Source organism: Phyllobates terribilis, unplaced genomic scaffold, assembly GCF_046119375.1.
Source record: "Phyllobates terribilis strain yellow unplaced genomic scaffold, ASM4611937v1 Scaffold_7__3_contigs__length_470593459, whole genome shotgun sequence".
In the NCBI taxonomy this organism is placed as follows: domain Eukaryota; kingdom Metazoa; phylum Chordata; class Amphibia; order Anura; family Dendrobatidae; genus Phyllobates; species Phyllobates terribilis.
In genome coordinates this window covers 192,956,766-192,983,525 of record NW_027362767.1, presented here as the reverse complement: position 1 = coordinate 192,983,525, position 26,760 = coordinate 192,956,766, and the positions used below count along the sequence as shown (strand labels likewise).

Here is a 26,760-nt window from a genome sequence, read left to right as displayed (position 1 = left end):
TATGCCGTTTCGCGTGTGGTAAAATTGATAAGGTAGCTTTATTCTTTGGGTCAGTACAATTACAGTGATACTACATATAGTTTTTTAAGTTTCGGCGCTTTTATACAATAAAACTATTTTATAGAAAAAATTATTATTTTTGCATCACTTTATTCTGAGAGCTGTAACATTTTTATTTTTCCACTGACGGAGCTGTATGGCAATTGTTTTTTGCGGGACAACATGAAGTTTTCAGCGACACCATTTTTATTTACATTCATCTTTTTAATTGCGTTTTACTCCACTTTTTGTTCGGCGGTATAATGATAAAGCATCGTTTTTGACTTGATTGCATCGCGCTGTGCTGATAGGAGCAGAGAGGGAGCTCACTCCCTCTGCGATGCCCTGTGATGTCACTATTGACAGCGGCATCACAGGGGTTATACGCCCACTATCGGTGCTAGCACCTATCATGGGCGTTGCTGTAGGGTGTCAGCTCTCACATAGAGCTGACACCCGCACTTGAGCACGACGGTGCTCAGCGTGAGCCTGTGTGATCATGGCGCCATATATATAAAGCGTATGTCGAGAAGGGGTTAAAAATTACAAAAAGGAAAATGGGCGGATGCAAAACTTTGGGCACCCTGCATCGTTAGTACCTAGAAGCGCCCCCTTTTGCAAGTATCACAGCTTGTAAAAGCTTTTTGTACCCTGACTAGAGTATTTCAATTCTTCTTTGAGGGATTTTCATCCATTCTTACATGGAAAATTCTTCCAGTTCTGTGAAATTCCTGGCTCATCTTGCATGCACTTGAGGTCTTGCCACAGATTTGTAATAATGTTCAGATCAGGAGACTGTGAGGAACATTGTAAAACCTTCAGCTTGCGTCTCTTGAGGTTGTCTACTGTGGATTTTGACGTTAGTTTAGGATCTTTATCCATTTGAACAAGCCATCGTTTTTCAACTTCAGCTTTTTTACAGATGGTGTTATGTTTCCCTCAAGAATTTGTTGAAATTTCATTGAATCCATTCTTCCCTCTACCCATGAAATGTTCCTCATGCCATTGGCTGCAACACAATTACAAAGCATGATTGATCCACCACCATGCTTAATGGTTGACGAGATATTCTTTTCCTGAAATTCTGTACCATTTTTTCTCCACACATACCATTATGGCCAAAGAGTTCTATTTTAATCTCATCAGTCCACAGGACTTGTTTCTAAAATGCATCAGGATTGTTTAGATGTTCTTTTCCATACTTCTGAAGCTGAATTATATAGTGAGGACGCAGGAGAAGTTTTCTTCTAATGACTTTTCCATGAAGGCCATATTTGTGTAGGTGTCTCTGAACAGTAAAACAATATACCACAACTACAGAGTCTGCTAAATATTTCTGAAGGTGTTTTGCAGTCAAGCGGGGGTTCTGATTTTCCTCTCTAGCATTCCTATGAGCAGCTCTCACTGAAGTTTTGCTTGGCCTTCCAGACCTTATCTTGACCTCCACTGTTCCTGGTATCTGCCGTTTCTTAATTACATTTCGAACTGAGGAAAGAACAACTTGGAAATGCTTTGCTATCTTCTTATAGCTTTATCCTGCTTTGTGGGCCTCCACCATTTTCATTGTCAGAGTGCTCGGCCGCTGCTTAGAAGAACCCATGGCTGCTGTTTTTGGCACAAGGTTAGAGGAGCTGGGAAATTTGCATCAACAGCCTTTCTTAATGATGATAGTGAGCAAGCCATAACCCTAATGGGCTAATTAAGGTCTGAAATCTTGGTCAAAGTTATCTGAGCACACAAATCTCCAAGGGTACCCAAACTTTTGCATCGGCCCACTTTCCTTTTTGCAATTTTAAAATGTAAAAAATGAAAATACATATATACTTTTTGCCTACAATACAAAGGAAATGCGTCATCTTTAACTTTAGGCCTTTTAGAGATTATTTCATCTTCAACTTGCTTAAAATTTCACAATACCGGTATTTTTGGCCAGGGGTGCCCAAACTTTTACATGCCATTATGTACCACACTGAAAATGGCATAAAAATAAAAACTTTTTCTGTACTGATGTCTATTTGTTCATTCTGCCTCCCAAAAACCAGAATAAGGCTCAGTTCATATTTATCCTGCACTCTCTGCTGAGCACTTACGTCAACGTTTGCATATAAATCCTCAAAAACATGACAAAACCTTCTACGGAACCACTCACTATAATGAGGCAGATGGAGTCACTCTGTCTGGTCTCTGTTCCAACTGTGTCCTATCATTTACGTCTTTTTAATGCCGAAGTGGAGGTGAGTGGTGAGATTAGCTCTTTTTTTTTTACTTAACTAATCAGACCTCAGAGCACAAAAAAGAGTGTTCAATTTGCAGAGAATGAATTTGTTGCAAATCGAATTTTCATGTTAAATCTGTGCGATTGGGCAACTTTGAATATCATCAGAACTTTTTATCTCTACAAATGACATATTTCTATATACTTCATGGTATTGCAAAGTATAACATATAACAGTTCTGGAATACATAGATTTATGCTAAACAGTCAACTAATATATTTTGTAGTTGAAATAGTCATGTCTGAGTAAATTCTACTTTTTTGTGCCTTATATTATTTCTGCATCAGAGATACATATCCCACAGAGGCATAATAATAATAACAGGCTTCCTGCCCTTTAATAAATGTCATTGAACAAGCAGATATTGTTTACTTCTTTTGTGTAACAAAATTTCAAGCAAAACACATTATTTTCAAAGAGCGAACTGTCAGCATTGCTTAAGAGAACAACGTCTGAAAGTCTGAGGATTGAGCCTGTAGGGAGACTTACCTGCACATCAGAAGGAATTAATGACTAAGGTGTACAGTGAGGTGGACTCAGTTGTGTAATATTTATTTCCCATAAAGAAAATAGGGGCACATTATTAAATCTGGAACTTCTAAATAGAGACTTCAGATCAATTCAATGTATAAATCTCAATTGTTGGAAGAAAAAAAAACCTGTGGCTTAGGGTCAGTGTGCACAAATGAGTAATAACATTACTTCCTAAACTCCTAATTTATCATTTATGTAAAATGCTTAAAACCTGAAATAGTTTTAGTTAACCTGAATCAATAAGTTACTTTTGATCTTTGCATTTCTCTCTCGTTAAAGTGTTTTATAATTTGTTTTAAATTAATACCAAACGTAAGTCACAATTCTAACACAAAAACCTAAGAATGGAAAAAAAAACTTATTTATATTATAAACTTATTTTACAATGCGTTATGCTTACTTATACATGTTATCCTTATCTTTAGGCTGGATTACTACCTAGTGCGTGCATCCAGATCTCATTACATGTTTTGTGTGAATCCAGCCTCTATGGTAAAAACTTTGAGGGGATTTTATTGAGATTGGTGTTTTATATGACAATACTCAACCTTTAGCCCAATGGAGTAGGGTGCACTAACTTTATCAAGACGTGCACGTTTCTTATTTGCACTTTTGGGCCGTCTGGTGAGCCAGAAATTGAAATCTGAGACAGTCATGAGCTTGTATACATTTCAGCTACAATATATCCCAGCTTCTGGAATACTTTATAGTAATCTTGAAACTTCAGAAAAGCACTAGTTTTGGAATAAAACAGCCATAGAGACTAAATTTTGTGAAAATAACATTTGTGATATTGTTGCCACTTGATGGGCTCGATGCATGTTGTTCACGCCAGTCTTGATGCGGGGGGGTATGCTGGAGTCAGACGTTCCTGATTCATAAAGGTATACGCCTCTTCATGAATCAGAAGCATCAGACCAGTAGAGTGCACATCTGTGTGCGCTTCAGAACAAGTCCTATTGGAGCAAGATTTGTGGCATAGAGAAGGGCGTGAAAGCTTTGATGTATGGGGCCCTAGGATGCTACAAAAATGGAATCTTGGCAGAGCTGGGGCGTCACGCAGCGTAGCAGGAGCATGATGCCACAGCTTACCTAATTTATGGTGCCCGTCGCTCGTCCGACGTTCCTGATTCATGAAGAGGTGTGCAAATAATGTCCCTCTATGTGGCCCCCACTCATCAATAATATCAGCCTATGTGTATCATAATACTTCCCCCTTGATGGCCCCCATCTAGAAGTAATGCCCCCACAATGCTATTTTAAAAGCAACAATTACCTGCCCCTGCCCATGCTCCGAGTGGCAATGTCTCCTTCCTCCTCTTGGCTGGCTCCCGGCACGGCACTTACTCTACAGTGCCTCACGTCGCAGGTGGCACAATGATGACACACCAGTTTCGTATGACATGCCCCCCCTGTGATGTCAGTGTGCTGTGCAGCCCAGTAATCTGAAAGACCATGTGTGGAGCAGGGACCTAGTGGCTTTCTCCTCCACAATCGTTTTCAATTGTCCTAGAATGCCGCACACAAATAATACAGGCACCAATGGGCCCATCTTCCCTATGGGCATGGTCCCGGCTGCACCCTCTGTGACCGTGATTGCTGTGCCCTTGGTAGATTCCATATGCTTTGATTCGTGACTGGACTCCGGTGAGAATGGCCAGTTCTTCAGGCTGTCTTCATTCAGAAACAAGTACAACCTGAGGATTCATTAAAAAGGTCAAGGTTAGTTTTTTGGTCCAAAGATTAATATCTCGCAACTGATTTTTGATTGGTGAAAGCAGCAAATAGTTTAAGATAAGAGAAATGAATCATTGAAACCAACAGTTAGGTGGCATGTTATATAAATATATGCTAAACAGTATAAAATAAAACATTGTACAAATAGAGTAATATACAAGCCGTCCATAATTACAAGATAATGATGAATTAAATAAAATGAAACCCTTGGCATTATTTAATGTACAATGAGTAGTGTTGAGCCACCCCCCGTAGTGTTCGAGTTCGGTTCGGTTCGTCGAACACCCGTATGTTCGCCGAACTGTTCGTCGAACACCTTCGAACACTGTTAAAACCAATGGCAGGCAAACAAAAACACATAGAAACACATAGAAAACAACTTCAAAGGTGTCCAAAACCTGACAAACTGCTCAGAAGACACAACTAACACATCGAAAAGTGACAAGTACATATAGTCATGCGAAAAGAAAAGAGGTGGAGGAGTAAAAGGAGGGGGAGACACAGATATAGGCATGTCATGCCCTTCTAAAACCAAAAAAGTGTGAAGCCGAAACGGCCAGTCCGTTCCTGCCCGTGCGACCTCCGTGTCGCCGGGTTTGTGCCAGAGCTGCGGTGGACCCTGACGGCCAGCCCCCCTCTCCCAATACTGGTGCCTGTCAGCTGGTGGGTCGAGCGAGCCCCCCTGTGGTGGAGGCAGGTCTAAGCTTTTTAATTTAAATTGTCTCTCTAATTTGAATGAATACACTTTAAATCCATTTACAAGGATCTATTGGAGGGCAAGTCTCATGCCAGCAGCCTCGTAATTCCAGCTCTAGTAGCGTCCACTAAAGCTGCTGCAGTTAAAAAGGTTTTATAAGGATCGAGCTTGGCGGTCCACCGCAAGGTGTCCTACCGACAGTCCCAGCCCCTATGCCTTGGGGTGCCTCCTGATGCTCTTCACTGAGTATCCCGGGGTCCCGAAGCATTTCCTTTGAAAATATTAAGTGTCCAAACTACAGGTAGCTTGCTTAACAGCTTGCTTAACAGCTGGGATAATCCGCTGACTAGCAGACACTGCTACTAGGCACAAAGTATTTCCTGGGCTAGATGCAGTTAAAAATTTGTAATTAGATACTCTCGTTGGATGCTGAGAAAGCATTCCATAGAGTCTCCTGGCACGCCATATATTATTCTCTTAAAAAGCTTGGGGTAGGGGTCTAGGGGACCCTTTTATAGCCAAAATCACGGCCCTGTATCGCAATACGTCACCTAGGCTGAAGATAAATGGAACTGTAGCACCCCGAGGGCTCGGTTGCTACAGAGGTATTGCACCTCACCCAGAGGTGTGATATCTCACTCTCAGGTAAGGATGGAGTGTGGATCAGGACCCCGACACCTGCATGCATTACACCACATTGCCGTGAGGCAGGGCGACCAATATTCCCCTGAGATGGGCACGACAGTCCCTGTCCCTGGCTGGAGTGGGGGGAGGGAACACCGAGGAAGGGGAACCCTGTAGTGCAGGAGCAGGGAGGAAGCAGTTCCTGGGTGCATTGAGAAGGGAGTATAAAAGGTGGGCACCATCTTAGTTCAGTGCAGAGAAGTCTGAGCAGAAGTGACAGGGAGCAGGGGCTCTGCATGAGGTCTGCTCTGGAGGCGGGTCTAGTAACAGAGGCCCAGGCATGGAAGAGGGAGAAGGAAGGAAGAGGAGCGGAGAAGGCTCCAGGAACCAGGAATGAAGGGATCCCAGGGGTGCGGACGGGCGAGTTGCCACCGCACACCCGAATCCACCTGCGTGGAGGGGTCAGGCCAAAGGGGGAGACCGGTCCACGAAACTAGTGGAGGCGGGAAATGACCCTCAGCTAGAAACCAGAGGCTGTGACATTTTTTGTGGCGTAGCCCCTCGCTACACCCGCTAGGAAGGCACCACATAGGGTCAGGGAAACTGGCGCCAAGTTTACCAAGAGGAGGCCCGAGGCAGCCGGACAGAAGCGTTGGTAAGAAAGGCCAGACAAAGGACACACAAAGGGGGTCCTGTGAAGCGCTCCAAAGTTATCTGAGAGTTGTCTGAGCCCCTCATCTGGTGAGCACAGTACGACGTGGGCAGCCGTTACCTGCAGAAGTGGTCTGGATAATAAGAACTGTGAGTAAAGGCCCTGGACTGCATCACTGACTCCGTGTCGTTACTGCTGCTGCCCTGCACCATCACCCCCATCCTCCGCGTACACTGCCCTGAGGCTATACTCCTCCCGTGGGGGAGTTATACTACGCTCTGCTGCACCCACAACACCAGCCTCAGCGGTCTGCCCTGCTGCGGCGGTTCACTCTGACCGCAATCCACGGGTGGCGTAGTCGGACATTTAAACATCAAAACCACATAAATAGTTCCGCGACTGGTTTGACCGCCCTGAGCCACGGAACCGGGTCGCCGCCACGGAGACTACAACCACCAGCATCCACCAAAAAGGGTCCGGCTACGGGTGTCCCAAGGCCCAGGGGGCGCGTCAGAACATTTTCATCACCTTTCATAATCACCAATGGGACAAGACAGGGATGTCCTCTGTCCCCTCTCTTATACATCCTAGTGACGGAGCACCTGCTCTCATCAATTCGCCATAACCCCAATATTAGGTGGATTGAGGTGGGAGGCACCGAGTACAAGTGCTCTGCATTTTCTGATGATGTCCTAGTATATATCACTCAATCACATATATCCATCCCTGCTGTTATGGCTGAAATAGATCACTTTGTTACATGGTCAAATTTTAAAATCAATGCAGCGAAGTCTGAGGCCCTCGATGTTTCCCTCCCCAAATCCATACAGGATTCCATCCAGTTCAACTTTCCCTTTGCCTGGCCCTCACAGGGTATCAAATACTTAGGAATTCCTATTCATAGAGACCTCTCCCGTCTATGTTATCTTAATTTTGGGGCCTTTATTGAACAACTCCATACAGACCACGGTTGGCAAGTTAGAACTGTAAGATTCACTACGTGAACCACTGATGTTTTGTGGAAAAGCACATGTACACTGTGTTCCAAATTATTATGCAAAAAGTGTTTAGGAGTGATAAGCGAAGAATTTGTTTGTTTGTCAGTTAAACTCATTGATGGTGATGTGTGTCAGGGCTCTTTATATCACTGTAAGCAATTGCAGACACCTGTGCTAATTAGTCTGGCAGGTGTGTCCAATGAAAGACAAGACTACTTAAGAAGGCTGTCCCACATTATTAAGCAGCCTACATTTTCTGCCAAAATGGGAAAGAAAAAGGATGTGTCGGCTGCTGAGAAGCAACAAATTGTGGAGTGTTTAGGTCAAGGCATGACTACAATCAACATTGCCAAGACATTTCATCCTGATCATCGCACAAATAAAGAAGTATGTAGCTGATTCACAGTACACACGTGTGCGTGCTGATAAGGGAAAATTGAAGACTCTTTCCTACAGGCAATTACGTCAGGTTAAAAGAGCAGCGGCAAAAAAGCCTTGTCATAGCAGCAGACAAGTTTTGGAAGCTGCTGGTGCCTCCAACGTCCCCCGAACAACAAGATGCAGAGTCCTTTAGAGGTCAGTATTTCAGAGCCAAACGCATTTGTTCTACCGATATGGCGTTTGAGGCTCAGTCTCGGGACCTGCGCCAGAGATTTCAGGAACGGGGCTACAGTGCACGTAGTATTAAGAGAGGCTACAGACGTGCCAAGGGGACCCCACGTGATCTCCTTCTGACAAATGTTGGTAGACTACACGAAAGAGATCCTCCATTAAGATTTATATCGACGTACAACAGCCACTGGCAGACTATTCGGGAGATTCTTGGAAGCATTGGTCTATCCTAAAAACGGAACCGGTGCTTAGCAGGATCTTGCCTGACAGACCATTAATGACAGCTCGAAGGGGGAAAAGTTTGAAGGACTCATTAGTCAGGAGCTATTATGTCGCCCCTACGTCCACCCCATTTGGGATAACCAAATCGCGATGGGGATGTTATCCCTGTGGATCATGCATGGCCTGTCGCAACATTGTTAGGGCTAAATCTTTCTCTGCCAATCAGGGCAGGGAATTTAAAATCACTCATCACATCTCCTGCAGTTCCACACATGTTATCTATATGGCCACCTGCCCATGCAATTTGAATTACGTGGGACTCACGTCCCGTGAATTCCGGGTTCGTGTTAGGGAACACGTTAGGGATGTGGTGGCAACAAGGGATGTGCTGGACGTATCAACACTTAAGACTGTCCCGCGGCATTTCAGACTGCGCCATAATTGCGATCCCTCCCTCCTCAAGTTCATTGGTATTGATATGGTACATTTGGGCACTAGGGGAGGCAATCATAAACACATTTTGGCGCAGCTGGAATGCCGCTGGATTGCGGTACTGGACACAGTGACCCCTGGTGGTCTTAACGAATATAATAGTTTTTCTTCATTTTTGTAGGTTCTCTTCTCCTTTGTTTTTAAATGTGGATTTTTATTTTAGTATTATTTTTTCTATTTTCTTAATTTTTCTTTGTCTCCTCTATTATCTCTCCATATCCAGGCACCATCATCTATACCTCCATATTATCTAGGATGTCTTTTGGACGCATATGGGATGGGCACTTATAGTGTTCATGAATATTCAAAGCTATAAATAATTCCTAGGAGTCGACTCATTACTATTTACTATGTACCCTGCCCCTTGATAAAACGATTCCTTTGAATGGTGGCAATTGTGCAATTATTGGACTTCTATATACTATGTATGTGTCTTGAATTTGGCAATGTATATATTGTTCTACACATTTGAACTTGCCTGTCTCCGTTTTTCTGTCTAAATATTGTAGCTACTATTGTGCTATGTATGGGTAATATTGTCCCTGTTCCATTTATAATAATGCATATTCATTTGTACCCATCATTTAATATATATCTATGGTGATATTATTGTATTCTTGTAGCACGAATGGGGTACTTATTTTATCTGCACCTCGTTTGGTGACAGTTATTATCCAACTTGCATTAGTGGGATTTTGCCCTTACTCTTGCCCCCATCCGTTATGGCCGCCGCTGAGCCGCGCATGCGCAGTGCCGTCTTCCTTTGGCCGCGTCCCGTCGGACTTCCGAACGTGGGAGTTGTGGGTAGTGACATCACCGCGGTACGTTGCTGCCCGCGCTCCCCCGGGAAACTGGCCGGACGTGACGCGGTGCGGGGGGACGATGTCACTCCGCATGCGCTGCACTCATCAGCGATGCATCCAGGAGGATATTTAAAGGTGCCCACCCTATCCACAACCACAGCCCCCCGAGGAAGCCACGCGAAATGCGCATTGGGGGCTGCAGTACGACGACGTGGTTACTTTAGTCCCCATGGGTGAGTTTCATACTTTGAACTGTTTTTCTATTTTGGACATTTTTTCTCTCACTTAAGCAGTGGCCACCTTTCCCTTGCCTTTAGATTTTGAGCTTGCACAAATGCCCTACAATGGTATACATTGTGTATATATTATTCCAACTGCTCCATGAATTACTTATCTTTTGATGGGATTATTGTACCTTGCTCCCGGGGGACCCACATATAGATTGCCGTATCTGCTGTTTGTGTATTTCCTAGTGTGTATGACCTTTTCTATTATTGTTACACATATATACCATTTTTTTAATCTTTCTACTCAATAAAAGTGTTTTTAAATATAACATTTTTTCGCTTCATATTTTGATTTGTTGGGTGTCCCACTCCATTTTCTCTAGGCTCTATCCTTTAGAGGTTTGCAGCTGTGCGTAAGCCATCCTGTCGACCTCCTCTATCCACTGCACACAAGCAGAAACGGCTCCAGTGGGCCAAACAATACATGAAGACTGACTTCAAAACTGTTTTGTTCACCGATGAGTGCCGTGCAACGCTCGATGGTCCAGATGGATGGAGTGGAGGATGGCTGGTTGATGGACACCCCACGCAAACACGGCTACAGCGCCAACAAGGAGGAGATGGAGTAATGTTTTGGGCTGGAATCATGGGGAGAGAGATTGTCAGCCCCTTTAGGATCCCTGAAGGGGTAAAGATGAACTCCATAATGTATGTGGAGTTTCTCAAACAGTACTTCCTGGCATGGTTCAAGAAGAAGAACCGTGTATTCCACAGCAAGATCATTTTCATGCATGATAATGCACCGTCTCATGCTGCACATAACACATCTGCATCTCTGGCTGATATGGGCATAAAAGGGGACAAACTTATGGTGTGACCCCCATGCTCCCCTGACCTCAACCCCATTGAGAACCTCTGGAGCATCATCAAAAGGAGTGTCTATGATGGCTGGAGGCAGTTCACATCTAAGCAACAGCTCTGGGAGGGTATTCTGTCCTCATGCAAAACAATTGAAGCAGAAACCATCCAAAACCTGACAAATTCAATGGACGAGAGAGTTCAGAAACTCCTTTCGAACAAGGGGTCCTATGTGCAAATGTAACATAACCTAGAATAAAGTTTTGAGTTGAAAACTGTTTGATTTCAGTTTCTAATAACCTGCTAATGCTTATAATTTCAAAAATGACCATTTTTTTGTTCTTTATTAAAATGAAAAGGTTGATCGAAGAGTGTGGGGGATCTAAGAGTGTGGCAACCCAGTAGTCAAGATTACTTTGAATTCTGACAATCTGAGGGTCATGTTGCAGGTAGTACAGCAAGAAGGCACTCATGTGTCTTGCGCATCTCGGAGCCCCAAAATTATTTTCCAGGCTGGATGCAGCTAAAAATTATTATTAATTTGAAAGCTGGTGGAGCTTAGTATAGATGGCCTAATAGAATCAGTACTGCACACTGCTGCAAAGCCCAAATTATTTTCCAGCCAAGATACAGATAAACATGATTAGTAATTTTAAATCTGGTGGAGCTTAGTATAGATGGCCTAATAGAATCAGTACTGCACACTGCTACAAAGCCCATATTATTTTCCAGCCAAGATACAGATAAACATGATTAGTAATTTGAAAGCTTAAAACGGTTGGTGAGGTGATTTTAACAAATCATCAAGCTTTTACTCTCCCCAGGATGACACAGGGGTAGAAAAGTCATTTCGGATCTGTAACGGGTCTGGGAGGCGGAACCTCTGAGCTACTATACAAGGGGGCGGTCCTTGTAAGGGAGCGGGTGGCAACCAGGCAGGCAGTCACAGCAGGTGACCGGGACAGTCTCTGGAAGAACGGGCAGGAGGTCACGGCAAGTGACCGGGGCAGTCTCTGGATGAAGGGTTGGTACGACCTGTGGCGGCTGATGATAGACGTGAGCTCCCAGGTGAGCAGGCGAGAGTCTCTGGATAAATGGGTGGTCACAGCATGTGACGGCGGAGCCTCCAGGAAGACCAACAGACAGGCAGCAGATGAGCGCTTCCAGGTGAGCGGGCAGAAGTCTCTGGACAGGCGGGTGGTCACAGCACGTGACGGCAGAGCCTCCAGGTAGGCTAGCAGACAGGCAGCAGATGAGCGCTCCCAGGTGAGCGGGCAGGAGTCTCTGGACAGGCAGGTGGTCACAGCACGTGACAGCGGAGCCTCCAGGTAGGCTAGCAGGCAGGTAGCAGATGTGCGCTCCCAGGTGAGCGGGCAAGCTGGTCCATAGACAGACTGACAGGAGTTGGAAGGCAGACCGTCGGACCTCAGGCAAGCAGGCAGGTAGCTGATGTGCGCTCCCAGGTGAGCGGGCAAGCTGGTCCTTAGACAGACTGACAGGAGTTGGAAGGCAGACCGTCGGACCTCAGGCTAGCAGGCAGGTAGCAAAATATCAGGCAGGCATAAGACAGCAAGCTGGCAGGAATCTGGCAGGTAACTGGCAACGGGACCTGAGGGCTGAAGCAGAGTAGTGAACACTGCTACAACATTGCTTGGGCACCTCCATTTTGGAGGAGGTGCCTTAAATATGGGAGGTCCTCCGGCAATTGGCCGGGGACTCCTTAGGACGGCGCGCGCGGTCCCTTTAAGAGAGGGGAAGCACGCGCGCGCCCTAAGCACACTGCCGGGGAAGGAGCGCGTGCCGGAAGCAGCGGGGGAAGAAGCGCTGGAGGAGGCCGCGCCAGGAGCGGGGAGGTGAGAGGGACGGCGTCTCTGCCTAGTACGGAGCAGAGACGCCGATGCTACAGTACCCCCTCCTTTAGGCCCCCTCTTTTTTGGGCCAGAAAGAAATTTTTCAGGGAGAAGCGGGGCGTTGATGTTCTCCCTGGGTTCCCAAGTTCTCTCCTCAGGACCAAACCCCTTCCAATCTACCAGAAAAAAGGTCTTTCCTCTTACCCTCTTGGAGGCCAGAATACTCTCTACCTCAAAGACGTCATCAGCGGAAACCGGAGCAGGAGGAGCACCTGGATTTTTGGAAAAAGAGTTAAAGACAACGGGTTTGAGGAGAGATACGTGGAAGGAGTTGGGGATCCGTAGGGTGGCCGGGAGTTTTAATTTGTAGGCCACAGGGTTAATTTGCCTGAGGACTTCGAAGGGACCGATGAAACGAGGACCCAACTTGAAGGAGGGTACTTTGAGCCGCACATGTTTGGATGAGAGCCAAACCTTGTCTCCCGGACGGAATTGAGGCGGATCCAGACGTCTCTTATCAGCATATCTCTTCATCCGCTCAGAGGACAGGAGAAGAGCGGACCTGGTACTCTCCCAAATAGTAGAAAATTTGCTGACAAGAGACTCCGCAGCAGGGTTGTCCACAGAAACGGAGACAGGAAGTGGAATCCGGGGATGCTGGCCACTGACTATAAAGAACGGGGATTTGGAAGAGGATTCGCTCTCATGGTTGTTGTAAGAGAACTCGGCCCATGGTAGGAGATCCACCCAGTCCGAGTGGTGAGCATCAACGAAGTGCCGGAGGTAACTGGTCAGGATCTGATTAATCCGCTCCACTTGACCATTTGACTGTGGGTGATAAGCGGAGGAGAAGTCCAGGGTAATGTCTAGCAGCTTACATGTGGCTCTCCAGAAGCGTGAGGTGAACTGAACCCCACGATCCGACACGATGTGGCGGGGCAGGCCATGGAGACGGAAGATGTGGCGGATAAAGTCTTTAGCCAGCTCGGGTGCAGACGGAAGACCAGGCAGGGCAATGAAGTGGGCCATCTTAGAAAAGCGGTCTGCGACAACCCAAATGACAGTACAACCGGCAGAAATAGGAAGATCGGTGATGAAGTCCATAGCGATGTGTTGCCAAGGAGCAGCAGGTACGGGAAGGGGCAGGAGATGGCCGGCTGGTAGATGTCTGGGAACTTTATTACGAGCACAGGAAGAGCAGGCCGCGACGAAGTCTACCACATCCTTACGCAGGGTAGGCCACCAGTAATGCCGGGTAATGATTTGGAAGGTCTTCTTTTGGCCAGCATGGCCAGCAAGTTTAGAAGAATGACCCCAGCGAAGAACCCTCTCCCGATCTGGTACAGCTACAAACGTCTTACCGGGTGGGAGATGAGTCAGATCCAAGGGGGCCACATTCATCACTTTGGAGGAGTCGATGATGTGCGTAGGCTCCTCCTCCTGATCGGAGGACAGGAAGGACCGGGACAAGGCATCAGCTTTGACGTTCTTGTCCGCCGGACGGAAATGAAGAATGAAGTCGAAACGGGCAAAAAACAACGACCACCGGACCTGGCGAGGATTGAGTCTCTGGGCATTTTGGAGATATGCCAGGTTTTTGTGATCCGTGTAGATAATTACCGGGTAGAGTGCCCCTTCAAGCAGATAGCGCCACTCCCCCAGTGCCAATTTGATGGCTAGCAATTCACGGTCTCCAATGGAGTAGTTGCGCTCAGACGAGGAGAAGATCTTGGAGAAGAAACCGCAGGTTACCATTCTCCCGGTAGAAGATTTTTGGGTGAGCACCGCTCCGGCTCCGGAGGAGGAGGCATCAACCTCCAGGAAGAATTGTTTATTACTGTCCGGACGGTGCAGGACGGGAGCAGAGGAGAAGGCTTTCTTTAGGGAAAGGAAGGCCTCCTCGGCTTCAGGCGACCATGTCCTGGGATTAGCCCCCTTACGGGTAAGTGCAGATATGGGAGCAGTCCGAGACGAGAAGTCTGGAATGAAAAGACGATAGTAATTAGCGAAGCCCAGGAATCGCTGTATCGCCTTCAAACCTTCAGGACGAGGCCATTTTAGAACGGAAGAGAGCTTCTCGGGATCCATCTGCAGGCCTGTCTGGGAGATGACATAGCCCAAGAACGGTAGGGAGGTCTGATCGAAGAGGCACTTCTCGTATTTGGCATAGAGATGGTTCTGCCGAAGCCTAAGCAGGACCTGACGAACATCCCTTCGGTGTGTGGAGAGATCCGGAGAGAAAACCAAGATATCGTCCAGGTATACCACTACGCAGGAGTACAGGAGGTCACGGAAGATGTCGTTAACTAGTTCCTGAAAGACAGCGGGAGCATTACAAAGACCGAAGGGCATCACAAGGTACTCATAGTGACCGTCCCGGGTATTGAATGCCGTCTTCCACTCGTCTCCTTGTCGGATACGGACCAGGTTATATGCTCCTCGAAGATCCAGCTTGGAGAAGATCCTGGCGCCCTTGAGACGATCAAACAATTCGGAGATGAGCGGCAGGGGGTATTTGTTTTTTACAGTGATGAGATTAAGTCCTCTGTAGTCAATACAGGGGCGTAGCGAGCCGTCTTTCTTTTTGACAAAGAAGAATCCGGCTCCAGCCGGGGAGGTAGATTTTCGGATAAATCCCCTAGCCAGATTCTCCTCGATGTACTCAGACATGGCCCGGGTCTCGGCTGCAGACAACGGGTAGATACACCCACGGGGCGGAGTGGTACCAGGTACCAGGTCGATCGGGCAGTCATATGGCCTATGGGGTGGCAACGTCTCTGCTTCCTTCTTACCGAAGACGTCCGCATAGGGCCAGTAGGGAGCCGAGAGACCAGGTAAATTAGCAGGAGTAGGCGGAGGACGAAGTGGGCGGACCGGGACCAGGCAGGTCCTATGGCAGTCTGGACCCCATCGGAGTACTTCTCCGGATCGCCAGTTCAATACGGGTTCGTGTGTCTGGAGCCAAGGTAGACCTAGCAACAGGGAGTGAGAAAGTCCGGACAGCACATGGAATGAGATCTCCTCATAGTGCAGCATTCCCACCTGCAGGATTATGGGTTCAGTGACGAACAGGATGGTCTCCGAGAGAAGTCTTCCATCCACGGAGGCGACTGACAATGGTTCAGCCAGGGACTTGGTGGGAATTCGGTATCTCTCTACCAGAGACTGGGAGATGAGGTTTCCAGCAGCTCCGGAATCCAGGTGGGCGAGTTCGAAGTGGCGGTTCTTTCCCCAAGCAATAGAGACCGGTAGAGTCAGAGACGGAGAGGGCTTACTTTTGTCTAGGACGACCTCTCCGAGCGGTCCTAGACACTGGCGTTTCCCGGCTTTTCCGGGCAGGAACGAATGAAGTGCTCCATACTGCCACAGTAGAAGCAACTCCCCTCGGCACGGCGTAAGTCCTGACGGGTTTTGACCATCTTGGTCTGGTCGACCTGCATAGGCTCAGGAGAGTGTACTTGGGGAGAGACGGAGGGAATGACGGGTTTCTGAAAAGTAGGAGCTAGACGTGGGAACCTCCTCTCACGGGTGACCTCCTTGGCACGCTCCTGGAACCGTAGGTCAATCCGGGTGGCAAGAGTTATTAGGTCATCGAGAGTGGTAGGAATGTCCCGACCGGCGAGTTCATCTTTAATACGGCCGGACAGACCCTCCCAGAAGACAGATACCAGAGCGTCGTTATCCCAGGCCAGCTCCGAGGCAAGGGTACGGAACCGTATGGCATATTGGCCCACAGTGAGACTTCCCTGACGGAGGCGTAGCAGGGATGATGCGGATGAGGTCTTCCGTCCGGGTTCGTCGAAGACTTTCAGGAAAGCCGTGAGAAAGGCAGGCAGGTCGGACACCAGGGGGTCTCCTCTCTCCCAAAGAGGATTTAGCCAGGCCAGGGCCTCCCCGGTGAGATGGGACATGATGAAGGCAATTTTGGCCCGGTCGGAGTTAAACTGATGGGACAGGAGTTCAAAGTGCAGGGTGCACTGATTAATGAAGCCCCGAGCCTGAGCGGGGTCGCCTCCAAAGCGAGGAGGTGCAGAAAGCCGGGGTCCGGGGAAGGATACCATGGAATTGGTGGGCAGCGGAGCTGCCGGATTGCGAGTCATGGCACTGGCGGAGGTTGCTGGCGGAGCAGTCAGAGTGTCCAGGCGAGAATTGACATTCCGCAGGTGACCCAGGATGGACTCCTGTTGGGACCTCTGACGGGACAGTTCATGACACAGGTCCGAGAGCGAGGGAGCTTGGGTGCCACCGGGTTCCTTGGCCCGAGCAAACTGTAACGGGTCTGGGAGGCGGAACCTCTGAGCTACTATACAAGGGGGCGGTCCTTGTAAGGGAGCGGGTGGCAACCAGGCAGGCAGTCACAGCAGGTGACCGGGACAGTCTCTGGAAGAACGGGCAGGAGGTCACGGCAAGTGACCGGGGCAGTCTCTGGATGAAGGGTTGGTACGACCTGTGGCGGCTGATGATAGACGTGAGCTCCCAGGTGAGCAGGCGAGAGTCTCTGGATAAACGGGTGGTCACAGCATGTGACGGCGGAGCCTCCAGGAAGACCAACAGACAGGCAGCAGATGAGCGCTTCCAGGTGAGCGGGCAGAAGTCTCTGGACAGGCGGGTGGTCACAGCACGTGACGGCAGAGCCTCCAGGTAGGCTAGCAGACAGGCAGCAGATGAGCTCTCCCAGGTGAGCGGGCAGGAGTCTCTGGACAGGCAGGTGGTCACAGCACGTGACGGCGGAGCCTCCAGGTAGGCTAGCAGGCAGGTAGCAGATGTGCGCTCCCAGGTGAGCGGGCAAGCTGGTCCATAGACAGACTGACAGGAGTTGGAAGGCAGACCGTCGGACCTCAGGCAAGCAAGCAGGTAGCTGATGTGCGCTCCCAGGTGAGCGGGCAAGCTGGTCCTTAGACAGACTGACAGGAGTTGGAAGGCAGACCGTCGGACCTCAGGCTAGCAGGCAGGTAGCAAAATATCAGGCAGGCATAAGACAGCAAGCTGGCAGGAATCTGGCAGGTAACTGGCAACGGGACCTGAGGGCTGAAGCAGAGTAGTGAACAGTGCTACAACATTGCTCGGGCACCTCTATTTTGGAGGAGGTGCCTTAAATATGGGAGGTCCTCCGGCAATTGGCCGGGGACTCCTTAGGACGGCGCGCGCGGTCCCTTTAAGAGAGGGGAAGCGCGCGCACGCCCTAAGCACACTGCCGGGGAAGGAGCGCGTGCCAGAAGCAGCGGGGGAAGAAGCGCTGGAGGAGGCCGCGCCAGGAGCTGGGAGGTGAGAGGGACGGCGTCTCTGCCTAGTACGGAGCAGAGACGCCGATGCTACAGGATCCATGATTTGTTCATCTTTATGAACGTGAGTCTGTCTACATTATCAGTGGAGAGCCGCGTGCGCTTATCTGTCAGCACACCACTAGCAGCGCTGAACACACGTTCAGACAGAACGCTGGCTGCAGGGCATGACAAGATCTTCAAGGCGTAAAGTGGCTAGCTCTGGCCATTTATCCAGATTGGAAGCCCAAAAAGAGCAAGGGTCCAGTGACACAGTCATGGCTTCAATGTTTACTTTGAGATACTCCTGTACCATCGTCTCTAGGCGTTGACTATGTGTCAGACTACTTGTCTCCTGTGGCCTTGCAAAGGATGGGCTAAAAAAGTGGTGAAATGATTCCGCAAAATTGCTGTTACCAGCAGATACTGTGTTTCTGTTACGGTTTGAGTGCTGAACACTCGACGGTCCCACAGTTGGCAAGTTGGAACTGTGAGATTCACTACGTGCACCACTGGTGTTTTGTGGAAAAGCACATGTAAGATTCTGCAACAGTCTCTGCTGATACTCCTGCATGCATGCATCCCTTTCTATGGCAGGAATAATTTCTGCAAATTTACTTTTGTACCGGGGATCTAACAGTGTGGCAACCCAGTAGTCAGGATTATTTCTAATTCTCACAATTCGAGGGTCATGCTGCAGGTAGTGCAGCAAGAAGGCACTCATGTGTCTTGCGCATCCAGGAGCACCAAGTCCCTGTTGTGTTGGTGGCGAGGTAACAATCCTGCTTCCTTCCTCTGTCCTCTCCCCCCAACCTCGCACAACAGAAATGTGATCAAGGTCTCCCTCATCTGATGAGTCTTCCATTATTTCGTCCTCCACTTCTTCCTGGGCTCCTGCACCTTCCTCACTAGTTTGGCTGCTACCATGCGCCCTGGTAAAACCATCTCCCCCACCCTCACATGCCTGCCGCCGTGGTGCTGCCGACCATCTGGACCTTGCAGATGTTAGCCCTTCCGCATACAACTCCTCCTCCTCTACTTCCTCCACCTCCTCTTGTGCCACCACCTGACTCCGAATTCTGTTTAACATGTGCTCTAGCATGTAAATCACCGGAATAGTCATGCTGATAATGGCATCGTCAGCACTAAACATCTTCGTCGCCATTTCAAAACTGTGCAGAAGGATGCATAGGTCCCTGATCTGAGACCACTCCTCCAGCGTGATTTGCCCCACCTCTGGATCTCGTTGGCCCAGGCTATACGTCAGAACGTACTGCACCAGGGCTTGTCGGTGCTGCCACAGTCGCTGCAACATGTGCAGAGTTAAATTCCACCGGGTAGGCACATCGCATTTTAGCCGGTGAAGTGGCAGGCCCAACGACTTCTGTAGAGATATAAGTCGCTGAGCTGCGGGATGCGAACGGCGGAAGTGAGCACACAGCGACCGTGCCCTCTGCAGAAGGCCATCTAGTCCGCGACAGTGGGCTAAAAATTGCTGGACAACCAGGTTCAACACGTGAGCCATACAAGGCACGTGTGTGACATTGCCCCGGCGAAGGGCCGCACCCAGGTTTGCAGCATTGTCGCAAACGGCCTTCCCTGGTTTCAGGTCCAGTGGAGAAAACCATTCATGAAACTGGTTCTCCAGAGCTGACCACAACTCCTCAGCTGTGTGACTCACATTTCACAGACATTTCAAAGTAAAAACCGCCTGATGACGTTGAGCCCTGCTGCCAGCATAGTAAGGAGGTGTGCCTGTCACCATAGTTACCCAGTGCCCAGTCAGCGACATGTAACGCCCATGTCCATGCCTACTCGTCCAAGTGTCTGTGGTGAAATGCACCCTGTCACACACAGAGTTTCTCAAAGAAGCGGTGATGTTGTGTGCGACATGCTGGTGGAGCGCAGGCACACCTTTCTTTGAGAAGTAGTGCCGACTGGGCATCGGGTACTGGGGCACTGCGACGGACATAAGGTCTTGAAAATCCTCTGTGTCCACCAGGTGGAAAGGAAGCATTTCTGTAGCCAAGAGCTTGCAGATGGTGAAATTCAACCTCTTAGCTTTCTCATGGCTAGGAGGAAATGGTCTTTTACTTGTCCACATCTGAGGGACCGAGGGCTGGCTGTTGTGCTTAGACGGGGTTGAGAAGGGTGTCCCCGGCAAACTGCCGATCTGTGAGGAAGATGCAGGCGGACATGTTAGGTTGCCTTGATCCAAAGGTGGTGCTATCGATGTCGGACAGCGCTGAACACCAGCTGGTGTTACCACCTCCAAAGAAAATGATGACCTGCCAATCACGCTGGCTGTTGCGGGTAAAGAGGTGGCAGGTCTGCATCCCAAAACAGGTGTGACTGCTGTCCCCCCAGTCACAGAGGATGAAGAGGCCGCGGATGCACAAGATGTGGCAGACGGTGGTTGGCCCGGCCGGCTAGGCCGCATTGTAGCACAGTGAGCTTCCCACTGCAACTTATGCTTCATGTCCATGTGCCGGTTCATGCATGAAGTACTCAAACTATGTATTTTTTGGCCTCTACTTAGCTTTTGCTGACAAATGTTACAGATAACATGAGTTGGGTCATCTTTATTTATCTGAAAAAATGCCCAGGCTATGCAAGGCTTAGCACCCATGCGACCTGAAGAGTCACCACGACTTGTGGTCAGAGGCAGAGTTGTGTTTGAGGATGCAGTTGTTGACGTGCTTCCAGTACTACGTCTCTGTCCAGGAAGGTGCAACCTGACCTCGTCGTCACTAGCATCCTCCTCCACCTCCTCTGCTGACCTCATCTCTTGGCTGACTGTGGGTTGACAGTAAGTGGGATCTCCAACCTCATCATCATCACCCTGTGTGTTATCACACCCGTCGTCCTCAGAGCCAACCTGTTCCTGCCCTGACAAAAAACTAAAGTTGTCGCTCCAATCAGGTATTTGAGTCTCATCATCGTCTTCCTCATTGTCTCCACCAACAGGAGTTACAGTTTGGGAACGAGGGTCTACATTATGGTCAGAACCTTCTGCGTCTGGTCCTGGATCCGACTCATAAAGATTCTGGGCATCAGTGCAGATCATTTCCTCGTCTGGATTCACAGAAGCTCTGGAGCCGACCTCTGATTCCCAGGCTATAGTATGAGTAAACAGCTCTGCAGACTCAACCATCTGTTCTACCCCATACTCAGACGGGCAGCTGGAGACTTGGGACCTGTGAGGAAGCAAGTGCGATTGGGGTGACACCTCTGAGGACTGGAGTATTTGTGATGTTGAAGTTGAGGTGGAGGAGAGCCCACTTAAAGGAGCACTTGATATCCGTTGAAGCACCTGCTGTTTTTGTGCCTCATCTGGAATTTGTAGCGATTGGCGTGGCCGTAAGAAAGGGATCTTATCACATTGTCCGCTAAAAGAAGTAGACATTTTAGTTTGGCTGGAAGATGGTCTTTCTTCTGCAGATGTTACTGTTGCTTTAACACCTACACCACGGACACAACCTTTTGTCAGTATAGATGGACTAATAGAACAAGTCCCACACACTGCTAGAAGCTGAAATATTTTTTCAGAGCAAGATGCAGAAAAACATTATATTGAATTTGCAACCTGATGGAGGTCAGTATAGATGGACTAATAGAACAAGTCCCACACACTGCTAGAAGCCTAAATATTTTTTCAGAGCTCGATGCAGAAAAAAATTATATTGAATTTGCAACCTGATGGAGGTCAGTATAGATGGACTAATAGACCAAGTTCCACACACTGCTACAAGCTGAAATATTTTTTCAGAGCTACATGCAGAAAAAAATTATATTGAATTTGCAACCTGATGGAGGTTAGTATAGATGGACTAATAGAACAAGTCCCCCACACTGCTAGAAGCCTAAATATTTTTTCAGAGCTCGATGCAGAAAAAAATTATATTGAATTTGCAACCTGGTGGAGGTTAGTATAGATGGACTAATATAACGATGCTATGCCCAAAAGGTTTTACTTCACTAGGTGCAGTAAAAAAATTGGTATTCTATACACAGGTGGTGTAGCTTGCAGCACAGATAGGCTACTCCACTGACTAACACACTCTGCAATAGGGCAAAAAGGATTAGCTTTGCTAGATTTAGCCAAATGCTGTGAAAAAAACTTGCACAGCACTGGCACAGACCTGCCTGGCAAAAACTGATAGGAACTGATGTAACCTAGCCCTGAAAAGGACTGCAATTACAATTAGTCTTTTCTCCCACAACCTATCAATTTAAGAGCACAGACCTGCCTGATAAAAGTCGTAGGAAATGATGTAACCTTGTCCTTAAAAGGACTGCAATCACAACTCTTCCCTACTCCCAAGCTATCTGTAGATTTGTGCGAAAATTGGCTTGAAATTAACAAAGTATAGCGCACACAGCAACAGCGGTGCCGTCTAACACGCAGCTGCAGCAGTGAAAAAATGGTGGCGACGGGAAAAATGGCTTGGTCTTATAGGGCAAGGACATGTGACATACACTGCCAATGACACATGCCCTTGCTTGTGTGAAAAAAGCACTTCGCTCCGTGTGTGCGCTGCTGATAGGCTGACAGATTGCACCTCCCCACTGTAAATGCGGGAAAGAGAAAAAAAAATGGAGATCTTCATTATTTCTGCAGAGATCCATCCCCTGCCCCTCCCCCCGCCCCGCTGTACACTCAAACTGCGTATTAACATTAATTTTCAGCATTACTGAGAAAAAATCCAGTTATGATTTTGGTGCATGAACAGTTATCGAACATAACCTCGAACAGCCGAATTTTTTTCAAATCATTCGTGTTCGCCGAACGGCTCGAACACCGCCCAAAACAGCTCGGATTTGAGATTGGCGAACAGTTCGAGTCAAACACCGCTCATCTCTAACAATGAGTGCAGAATTATTAGGCTGTGAGTATTTTCACCATATCATCATTTTTAGGCAGATTTTTCACTTCCAATGTGTAAAACTTGGAAGCTGATTGATAGTTTGGGTCCGAACATTGGAAACCGCACAAAATAGAAGAATTGGGAAGTTTTATCCCTATCAGGACACTTATCCCCATTTTAAAATGGAGCTTCAGGTGGGATGTCTGACTGCAGCCTCATTCATTCTCTTGGGGGTTTCCAAAAAAGAGCAGCGCTCACAGTCAGCGAGGGAATGAATGGGTCAATGGTTGAGTCGCACATGAGCTCCAGTCTAATGGGGAGAAAAGCTCCACATTCTACTGTGGCGCCATGCAGCGCACTGGTGCAATAGATCCCAGAGGGGTGCATGGATGGATTTCTCACCAGTGGCCTCAATACATACAGACACCTCCACCCAAGTCCACTAGATGGAGCCCTGTCAGGTATATAAATACTGGGGGGTGGAGTTCAGGAAGTCAGTCAGTGAGAAGCAGACAGTGTGACACCATGCTGCAGCTCCAGACAAGCTGAAGTCTGTGTGGCTGAAGGCCAGACTAGGCCCAAGCTTCGGGCTAGTCTGGCCAGTGAGAGCCTGGAGCAGGCTAGAAGGCAAGTGAGAGTTCCTGTCAGGCACAGACAGGGACAGAACTCAGAGAGTCTGCTCAGGGAGTCTGCATGAGAGAGTCTGCAGACTGAGGAAAAGAATGAGAAACGAATAGGGGGCAGAGGAGCATAACAGGCTCACCCTGAACCATATACCGGACACCGGGTCCGCGTCTACAGGGATCTTTATGACCAGTAGGAACAACCAGAATCCCTGGAGAACTACAAGTCCCAGGTTAACCAACCGCTGACCACAGCAACAGGGTTAGGTACCACTAAGGCTTCAGTGACCAGGAATAGTGGGAACCAGGAGAAAACCCTACCGCCAGGTCAGTAGGTACAAGAAGGAAGCAGTAAAAAAGCCAGGCCTAGCTCCAGGCAGGCCCGAAGCTTAGAGAGTAAAAGACACAGATCAGGAGGCCTTACACCCGCTCACTGGGGAAAGTCCAGAAATGTACCCTTCGCCCTGAGTGCCCTGGACCGTACCTGCATCACCACCAGTAAAGGTATTGAAGTTTGCCTTTATGTGTGTGCCTGTACTTCCTCTGTGACCGTCCTGCCATCTCTCTCCTGCTTCCACCATCTTTCTACACCTCTACACTGCCCTGAGGCCTGCTCCACCTGTGGGGAGCCATCCCATCATAGCTGCCCCTAACATCAGCCTCAGTGGACTGCCGCAGCGCTGGTAACCTCTTACCAGAATCCACAGGTGGCGTCACAAACTTTCCCAAAATCCCCATATAAAAGCATTCCCCCCTTTCACTGACCGCCCTGGGTCACGGACCGGGCCAGCCACCGTGATATCCCCTGCAAGCAGCCAGAGGCCTGGCTGCCGAGTACCCCACGGCCCTGGGGCGAGTCACTACCAATCGGTGCGGGTCCCAGCAGTCAGACCCCCACCAATCAATAACTTATCACTTATCCTGTGGAGAGGTGATTACTTGTTTTCACCGGAGAACCCCTGTAAGTGCATCTCTGTTGCTCTGGTCCAAGTATTTAATCTCTAAGGCCATGGCCCCACTATCAGTATTTGGTCAGTATTCAGTCAGTATGTTTTCTCAAGAATGGGAGCCAAAACCAGATGAGGAACAATCAGAGAAAAGGTAAAATAGAAACAAGTCACCAATTCTGCATTTATTACCCACTCCTGGTTTTGGCTCCCACTCGTGAGAAAAAATACTGACCGAAAACTGACCAAATACTGAAGTAGGGCTGTGGCCTAATGGAAATAACCTTCTCCTAATTAATATAAACGAGAACAAATGACCGCCATACACAAAACAATCCACTATACCAACACCAATAATGCCACATACAAAAGGGACAAATACCGCCACTTCATGACCAGATCACATATTACCACCACACAATAACCGAATAATACCACATAGAAGGGACAAAAACCGCTACACCATGACCAGACCAAATATTACCATAACATAGTGACCAAATACTACAATACTGATCATGAATATAAACCTTAATACTAACAACACTGTTATTACCACTAGAGATGAGCGAACATTTCAATGTTCGATTCGGAAATGTTCGCCGAATATTTAAACATTCGCTGAATTTATTCGTCGAATGTTCGGCGAACATTTCCGAACACCATAGGATTCAAAGGGGGGGACAAAAACAAATGCATATACAACACCTTAAAAGGACCTGAAAGCTGCCAAAACACATAAAATTAGGAGTAGACACCTGGAAAGTGCCATCAATTCACACAGAGTACAAGCGCTATAACTATTATTACTATTACAGCGACATTTATTCCGTGGCGCTTTACATGTAAAAAGGGGTCACTGTCGGTGACTCACTAACTGGTACAAGAGGAGAGAGGGCCCTGCCCGCGAAGGCGCATAAACAATCTAAAAGGGATGGGTGAGGATACTGTAGGTCAGGGTACAGCTAGTCGTGCAGCAGTATGCTGGAGCGAGTGTTACCGCAGATTGTACGCTTGTCAGAAGAAGTGGATCTTCAGCTTCCTTTTCAAGGTTTCCACGGTAGGCGAGAGTCTGATGTGTTGGGGTACAATGTTATCACAGTAGGGGAGGTGCACAGGAAAAATCTAAAGAGAGCCCAAATCACGGTAAGCTTCCAGGAGCTCACAACTGAGCAGCTTAATCCCTGCACCAATTAATATGAAGACAAAAGACTTTTAATGAGGGCAGGAGTGGGAGAAATCTGACTCTGCGGTCTTTTGGCTCCTCTCTGTCACGGTAAACCAATGACACTTTGCAAGCTTCAACACAATGTTCACAAGGTAGACAGCATCATTAGTTTGTCTCCTAGACAACGAGCTAACTCCTTGATTATGATAGAGGACAATATCTGCAAGTAGTCTGTATGCTCTCCCAGTGTTTGCGAGTGTTTCCCCCAGGTTCTCCGGTTACCTCCTCGGTAAAAAAGCAGCCATACAGGAGTGTTCACAGTTCAAAAAATTAGGGCCTGACACCACCATTTCCTTGGCCAACAGATTGGAGATGGCGTTAGCAACACGTTAGCAACAGCAAAAAATTGATTTTTTTTTACTCTGCATACAGCTGAATTTCACTGCCACTAAAGGACTAGATGGCTTAACATGTTTGCGACAGAAAAAAATATTTTTGGGCTCTGCCTAGCAACAGAAAAAAAATATTTTTTTTTACTTTGAAAACAACTGAAGTTCACTGCCATTAACGTAGTAGCTAATTTATAGCAGAGTGTATCACGTTTGCGACACAAAACAATCTTAGGTGGATTGTGGCTAGCAACAGAAAAAAAATATTTTTTTAACTCTGAAAACACCTGAAGTTCACCGGCACTAATGTAGTAGCTGGCTTATAGCAGAGTGTGTCACGTTTGCAACATAAAACAATCTTTAGTGGACTGTGGCTAGCAAGAGGAAAATTTTTTTTTTTTTACTGTGCATACGGCTGAATTTCACCCACCAAAAAATGACAAAGTGGGCTACTATAGCTTGCTCTATCTGTCAGGCAAAATGTATTTTTGGTCCCAGTTTTAAAAAATTAAAGCTGTCTTAAATTTCCACCCCTGTCCATTTGTAAGACATAGAACTGCATTGCTGGCCCCCACCCTAAGAATTTTTATTACCGTCGTAAACCCTCAGCGCAGAGCAGCGTCTAGTTTAAACTGGTCTCTCCCTCCAATTCTATTGCTTAGCTGGACAAATGTTTAATGTCAACTTTAATAACGCACAGGCCTGTCACAAACACAGGGACCACATTTTTGGAATGCTCACCTTTTTCCCATTATAATAGTATATCTTGCATAACTGAGAAACGACCGGGAACTGGGATAATGGATTCTGAGCTTCTGAGCGTCATAGCGATTTCATATTTGATATCAATCTTCATGAATAGTGGTGACGGTCAAGATGATGT

At 47.8% G+C, this 26,760-nt stretch overlaps 1 long non-coding RNA gene across 1 annotated transcript in view; it reads right to left on the bottom strand.

Annotated features, from left to right (window-relative positions):
* Window positions 1–268: 268 nt before the first annotated feature.
* The window catches only part of LOC141153064 (uncharacterized), an 87,052-nt gene continuing 60,560 nt past the window's right edge, over window positions 269–26,760 (bottom strand). Inside the window, exon 3 of the long non-coding RNA XR_012247232.1 lies at window positions 269–4,546. This is a non-coding gene — a long non-coding RNA (uncharacterized lncRNA). The remainder of the gene's footprint in view (window positions 4,547–26,760) is intronic.